Raw genomic sequence first — 7,500 nt, 5'->3', positions numbered from 1 at the left:
TGAAACTTACGTCTCTCGACGATGGGACGATCCACGCGAAGAGTTGTTACGTGCACGCGTATGGTGCGATTGCGTCGATTCGCTTTTCTGTACGGGGAGCAATAGAACGTTGAGTTGACTTATCGGGTCTTCGTTGGAATTACCGTCGCTGGCATTGTAAACTCCAGATGACCTTGTGATTCCTTCGTCGGGCACTGGTAAAGGGTGGCGATGATGCGTTCTATAATAGAAATACCCGTCGTAGCGTTTCTTCCGAGTCAACCCGCTCACGAAACACTCTCTCGTCGTGGAATCCCCGCGTCGGAGAGTAAAACGCGAATTCATAGTATGGAAACTTACGTCTCTCGACGATGGGACGATCCACGCGAAGAGTTGTTACGTGCACGCGTATGGTGCGATTGCGTCGATTCGCTTTTCTGTACGGGGAGTAATAGAACGTTGAGTTGACTTATCGGGTCTTCGTTGGAATTACCGTCGCTGGCATTGTAAACTCCAGATGACCTTGTGATTCCTTCGTCGGGCACTGGTAAAGGGTGGCGATGATGCGTTCTATAATAGAAATACCCGTCGTAGCGTTTCTTCCGAGTCAACCCGCTCACGAAACTCTCTCTCGTCGTGGAATCCCCGCGTCGGAGAGTAAAACGCGAATTCATACTATGAAAACTTACGTCTCTCGACGATGGGACGATCCACGCGAAGAGTTGTTTACGTGCACGCGTATGGTGCGATTGCGTCGATTCGCTTTTCTGTACGGGGAGAAATAGAACGTTGAGTTGACTTATCGGGTCTTCGTTGGAATTACCGTCGCTGGCATTGTAAACTCCAGATGACCTTGTGATTCCTTCGTCGGGCACTGGTAAAGGGTGGCGATGATGCGTTCTATAATAGAAATACCCGTCGTAGCGTTTCTTCCGAGTCAACCCGCTCACGAAACTCTCTCTCTCGTCGTGGAATCCCCGCGTCGGAGAGTAAAACGCCGAAGGCTTACTATGAAACTTACGTCTCTCGACGATGGGACGATCCACGCGAAGAGTTGTTACGTGCACGCGTATGGTGCGATTGCGTCGATTCGCTTTTCTGTACGGGGAGTAATAGAACGTTGAGTTGACTTATCGGGTCTTCGTTGGAATTACCGTCGCTGGCATTGTAAACTCCAGATGACCTTGTGATTCCTTCGTCGGGCACTGGTAAAGGGTGGCGATGATTCGTTCTATAATAGAAATACCCGTCGTAGCGTTTCTTCCGAGTCAACCCGCTCACGAAACTCTCTCTCGTCGTGGAATCCCCGCGTCGGAGAGTAAAACGCGAATTCATAGTATGGAAACTTACGTCTCTCGACGATGGGACGATCCACGCGAAGAGTTGTTACGTGCACGCGTATGGTGCGATTGCGTCGATTCGCTTTTCTGTACGGGGAGCAATAGAACGTTGAGTTGACTTATCGGGTCTTCGTTGGAATTACCGTCGCTGGCATTGTAAACTCCAGATGACCTTGTGATTCCTTCGTAGGGCACTGGTAAAGGGTGGCGATGATTCGTTCTATAATAGAAATACCCGTCGTAGCGTTTCTTCCGAGTCAACCCGCTCACGAAACTCTCTCTCGTCGTGGAATCCCCGCGTCGGAGAGTAAAACGCGAATTCATACTATGAAAACTTACGTCTCTCGACGATGGGACGATCCACGCGAAGAGTTGTTTACGTGCACGCGTATGGTGCGATTGCGTCGATTCGCTTTTCTGTACGGGGAGAAATAGAACGTTGAGTTGACTTATCGGGTCTTCGTTGGAATTACCGTCGCTGGCATTGTAAACTCCAGATGACCTTGTGATTCCTTCGTCGGGCACTGGTAAAGGGTGGCGATGATGCGTTCTACAATAGAAATACCCGTCGTAGCGTTTCTTCCGAGTCAACCCGCTCACGAAACTCTCTCTCGTCGTGGAATCCCCGCGTCGGAGGGTAAAACGCGATATATAATAGTATATGCCAGTGGTTCGCGCGCGTCGTCTCTGAGATACGCGGTCGACAGAGTTCCGAAAACACGTGATGTGCCACGATTTCCGTGCGTCTTACATCTTTCGACGATGGGACGATCCACGCGAAGAGAACGTTCGTGCTTGCGTGAGGTGCAACAGCGTCGATTCGCTTTTCTGTACGGGGAGAAATAGAACGTTGAGTTGACTTATCGGGTCTTCGTTGGAATTACCGTCGCTGGCATTGTAAACTCCAGATGACCTTGTGATTCCTTCGTCGGGCACTGGTAAAGGGTGGCGATGATTCGTTCTATAATAGTAATACCCGTCGTAGCGTTTCGACCGATGTCACCCGCCACGAAAGTCTCTCTCGACGTGGAAACCCCGCGCCGAAGAGTAAACGCGAAGGCTTACCATACGAAAGAAAACGGTATTATACGCCTGTGGTATGTGCGTCTCGGCTCTGTGATACGCGATCGGCAGAGTTACAAAAAAACGTTGATGGGCCACGATTTCCGTGCGTCTTACATCTTTCGACGATGGGACGATCCACGCGAAGAGTAGTTACGTGCTCGCGCGAGGTGCGATAGCGTCGATTCGCTTTTCTGTACGGGGAGAAATAGAACGATGAGTTGACTTATCGGGTCTTCGTTGGAATTACCGTCGCTGGCATTGTAAACTCCAGATGACCTTGTGATTCCTTCGTCGGGCACTGGTAAAGGGTGGCGATGATTCGTTCTATAATAGAAATACCCGTCGTAGCGATTCGGCCGAGTCACCCGCCACGAAACTCTCTCTCGTCGTGGAATCCCCATGTCGGAGAGTAAAACGCGAAGGCTAACTATATAAGAAATATATAGTATTATTTATGCCTGTGGTTCTCCGTTTGCCCTACTCTCAGATACGCGACTCGGAGAGTTACGAATAATCGTGATGGACCACGATTTCTGTACGTCTTACATCTTTCGACGATGGGACGATCCACGCGAAGAGATCATTCCTGCTTGCGTGAGGTGCGATAGCGCCGATTCGCTTTTCTGTACGGGGAGAAATAGAACGATGAGTTGACTTATCGGGTCTTCGTTGGAATTACCGTCGCTGGCATTGTAAACTCCAGATGACCTTGTGATTCCTTCGTCGGGCACTGGTAAAGGGTGGCGATGATTCGTTCTATAATAGAAATACCCGTCGTAGCGATTCGGCCGTGTCACCCGCCACGAAAATCTCTCTCGTCGTGGAATCCCCGCGTCGTAGAGTAAACGCGAAGGCTTGCTATAGAAGACTATAGTTTATACGCCTGTGGTTCACCGGTTGCCTGCTCTCCGGGGTACGCGATCGCGCAGGAGTTACGGAAGAACTTGATGGGCCACGATCTCCAAGCGGCTATATCTTTCGACGATGGGACGATTCACGCGAAGAGAACGTTCGTGCATGCGTGAGGTGCGATAGCGTTGATTCGCTTGTCTGTACGGGGAGAAATAGAACGATGAGTTGACTTATCGGGTCTTCGTTGGAATTACCGTCGCTGGCATTGTAAACTCCAGATGACCTTGTGATTCCTTCGTCGGGCACTGGTAAAGGGTGGCGATGATTCGTTCTATAATAGAAATACCCGTCGTAGCGTTTCGACCGATGTCACCCGCCACGAAATTCTCTCTCGTCGTGGAATCCCCGCGTCGGAGAGTAACCGCCGAAGGCTTGCTATAGAAGACTATAGTTTATACGCCTGTGGTTCACCGGTTGCCGGCTCTCCGGGGCACGCGAAGGTTACGGAGGGACGTGAAGCGCCCGAGCAATGAAACGTCCGCAGGAGGAAACGAGCAACCGCCGAACATTGTTTCGCGACGTTTCCATAATGTATTGTCGTTTCGCTCGCATCCCGCTTCTTTCCCCTAGTTTCCTCGACGCGTAGTTTCGCAGCCTTAGTGGACGAATCATTCTCGATTCGAGGAAAGATATGCAGTGGGGCGTGCAATGAGCCCGCCAGAGACCACGATCTCCAATGCGTCTTTACATCTTTGGACGATGGGACGATCCACGCGAAGAGAACGTTCGTGCTTGCGCGAGGTGCATTAGCGTCGATTCGCTTTTCTGTACGGGGAGAAATAGAACGATGAGTTGACTTATCGGGTCTTCGTTGGAATTACCGTCGCTGGCATTGTAAACTCCAGATGACCTTGTGATTCCTTCGTCGGGCACTGGTAAAGGGTGGCGATGATTCGTTCTATAATAGAAATACCCGTCGTAGCGATTCGGCCGAGTCACCCGCCACGAAACTGTCTCTCTTTCGTCGTGGAAACCCCGCGTCGGAGAGTAAAACGCGCGAAGGCTGTGACTGTAACATATATATATATATATACACAGTATACAATGCCTGTGGTTTTTGCGCGTGTCGGCTCTTCGGTATACGCGATCGGCCAGAGTTACGGAGGGACGGTGAAGCGCACGAGAAATTGAAACGGCCGCACGATTGGAACCGAGCAACCGTCGAACATTGTTTCGCGACGTTTCCATAATGCGTTTTCGTTTCGCTCGCATACCGCTTCTTTTCCCCTAGTCTCTGAGACGCGTTTTCGAGCCGTTCTTCTACTATCGATTCTCGTAGAGAGAAGGGACCGGGTAGTCTGGAAGTGGAACCCGCATCTTGCGTGTACCGTACACGGAATTGAGAGGACCGGCCGTGAAGCTCGTTTTAAAGCCGTGCGTCTGACACCCAACTCTTGCGCGCCAATTTCGCGGCAAGAGATAATATGGGACGAATGACCGGCAAAGAGCCAGCTGTGAAGTCTGTTTTTTTAATCGAATCCGTGGACGTGTGTATGCCGTAGCGTCGCTCGTCGTGTTCGTTCATGGTCGTTCCGAGAGAAAGAACGAAAGCGGTAACGAAGGGACCGGCCGTGAAGCTCGTTTTAAAGCCGCGCGTCTGACACCCAACTCTTGCGCGCCAATTTCGCGGCAAGAGATAACATGGGACGAATGACCGGCAAAGAGCCAGCTGTGAAGTCTTTTTTCATTATTTGCTTTCAATCGATCGATCGGTACGATTCGTGCAACGTTTCGCGCGATGCGACGCGAAAACATGCGCGCAACAATAGATGCGTCTGATCGGAAGAACGCGAGGGTCGACTGCACGCGATGGATTCAGTATCGGGTAGGATACAAAATATATCCCCGTCGTTTCCACGCGTGCGAGTCTTCTGCGTCTTTCGCGGGTTTTTGAATGCACTATACGCCCGGAACGTCGAGAAATATATACATATTACTTGAACGTTTTTCGTCTCGAAAGGCTTCGGTGTCGTCTCCAAGGCGACGCCTGAATCTCCTTCGCGCGCTGGTCGGAGATTCAGGTATCAACTTTTATCTTCTCTTTGAAAGAAGAGAGATATTAGGTCGAACAAGTGAGAATAAAATTATATATGTGAAATATAAAATTTATACGATTACCCTGAACGGTGGATCACTTGGCTCGTGGGTCGATGAAGAACGCAGCTAATTGCGCGTCAACGTGTGAACTGCAGGACACATGAACATCGACATTTCGAACGCACATTGCGGTCCACGGATACAATTCCTGGACCACGCCTGGCTGAGGGTCGTTTACGTACCATACACTGCTTGCGTAGCTCTGTCAAATCCCCGCCGTCGTTCACCTCTTCGGATCGAACGTTTTTTTACCGAAGGGCGCAAAGAACGTCTCTGAGTCGGGTTAAGAGAAGGATGCTACGTACGAGCGAACGATGGGTGTCTCGTCGGCGTTTGTCGCGGACACGCGAAAATTCTGTGAATTTCACGGACAGTGTACGTTCTAGTTGTTGCAAAACGATCGGAATCGTTTGTATGGACTCGCGTGAGTGTTCGCGGCGTCGTGCGTCGTTCAATTACGACCGCCCGCGGATACCGCTCCACTGCGATATGGATCTGAGCGACAACTTTTTCGGCTGTTCGTGAGATGAACGGTTTCGTGTGTTTAGAAAAATTTTTTTTCCCGCGCTCCCGACGTCACCTGAAATGATGCGTCAGAGGTGAAAGAAAATATTAAGAAGTCGAGAGAGAGAGACTACACACGTTTTATTCATATTTTGTATACCGTGCGTGAGACGGATGTGCACGACACGTCGTATGTCGGTATATTACCGACTGGCCCCAGGGAGATTGTTTTCTTCCTCTCTTACGAATGAGATGTACGTTTCGGAGGATCGTCGTTACCGAAACACACGGCAAAACGAGACTTCTCGCAGCAGAACCTTTATACACAATACACATCGACTCTTTTTACCCCGAGAGAGAGAGAAAAGGTGTATTTCTTTTTTTTATTTTTCGAATTCGACGCACGAACGCTTTGACGACTGGAGAAAAACACGGTGTGTGTTAAAATCGTGCGGGACGAGCATGCGTATTCGTAACGGGTCGAATAGTTCTTATTCCCCGTCGTCGCGTGTCCTCGCTGGACCACCACCGTGCGCTTCCGCCACGTTCAGTTGAATTTCGAAATATATATATATAAAAAGAATCACCATATACTCTCTTTCGGGAGGTGTATTTTTATCGGTTTCTGCTATAGAGAAGAGACGGAGATCGTGTTGTGAGGTGTAACGTTTCTGTATCCCCGTTTCGGAGGATCGTCGTTATCGGCGGAACACACGTCAAAACGAGACTTCTCGCAGAACCTTTATACACAATACACATCGACTCTTTTACCCCGAGAGAGAGAAAAGGTGTTTTTCTTTTTTTTTTATTTTTCGAATTCGACGCACGAACGCTTTGACGACTGGAGAAAAACACGGTGTGTGTTAAAATCGTGCGGGACGAGCATGCGTATTCGTAACGGGTCGAATAGTTCTTATTCCCCGTCGTCGCGTGTCCTCGCTGGACCACCACCGTGCGCTTCCGCCACGTTCAGTTGTATTTCGAAATATATATATATATAAAAAGAATCACCATATACTCTCTTTCGGGAGGTGTATTTTTATCGGTTTCTGCTATAGAGAAGAGACGGACGATCGTGTGTGACACCACGTGGTAACGTTTCCGTATCCCCGTAAAATACGTTTATCTTTTCTCGTAGAAAAGAGAGAGGAAGAGGCAGGAGCTCCTCTTTGGCGAGGCTTTCGAACGTCGCGTCCCGTCCGCCGGAATATAATGATATAAATATATAACCGCCGCCGACTTTGTGCGAAAGCGTTGAAACGAACGCGTCGGTCGCCCCATGGTGTGTGTTTGTCGTGTCTTCTTTTCCTCTTCTGCACTTCTCTTCACTGTCGATCGCGAGACCGCGCGAGATCCGCTTCGGTCGTCCAGTCCCCGAAAATTCTTCTCGGACGGGCGTTAAAGTTAACCGGAGCGCGAGATCGTCTAGCGAGAGTCTTTTTCGCGATCGAGTAAAATGTGATAGAAGAAGGAGAAGAGTGTAAAAAGAGAATATAGACACGCGACGCAGCAGAGACCACTGGTGAGGCGCATAAGACGCGTTCGCGAACGATTTTTCGCGACGATACGGAGTCGCGCGTGTCGCGGTATATTTATCATTTAT

The 7,500-nt window shown here is 49.8% G+C and overlaps 1 non-coding gene across 1 annotated transcript; it reads left to right on the top strand.

Annotated features, from left to right (window-relative positions):
- The first annotated feature begins 5,411 nt into the window (after positions 1-5,411).
- Positions 5,412-5,566, top strand: LOC143175551 (5.8S ribosomal RNA). The gene has a single exon (XR_013000280.1). It is a non-coding gene; the product is annotated as a 5.8S ribosomal RNA (ribosomal RNA).
- Positions 5,567-7,500: the final 1,934 nt, after the last annotated feature.

The sequence above is a fragment of the Nomia melanderi genome, unplaced genomic scaffold (assembly GCF_051020985.1).
Source record: "Nomia melanderi isolate GNS246 unplaced genomic scaffold, iyNomMela1 scaffold0108, whole genome shotgun sequence".
NCBI classification, from domain to species: Eukaryota; Metazoa; Arthropoda; class Insecta; order Hymenoptera; family Halictidae; genus Nomia; species Nomia melanderi.
The sequence above is the reverse complement of the archived record's forward strand: the minus strand, read 5'-3'. Positions and strand labels throughout refer to the sequence as shown.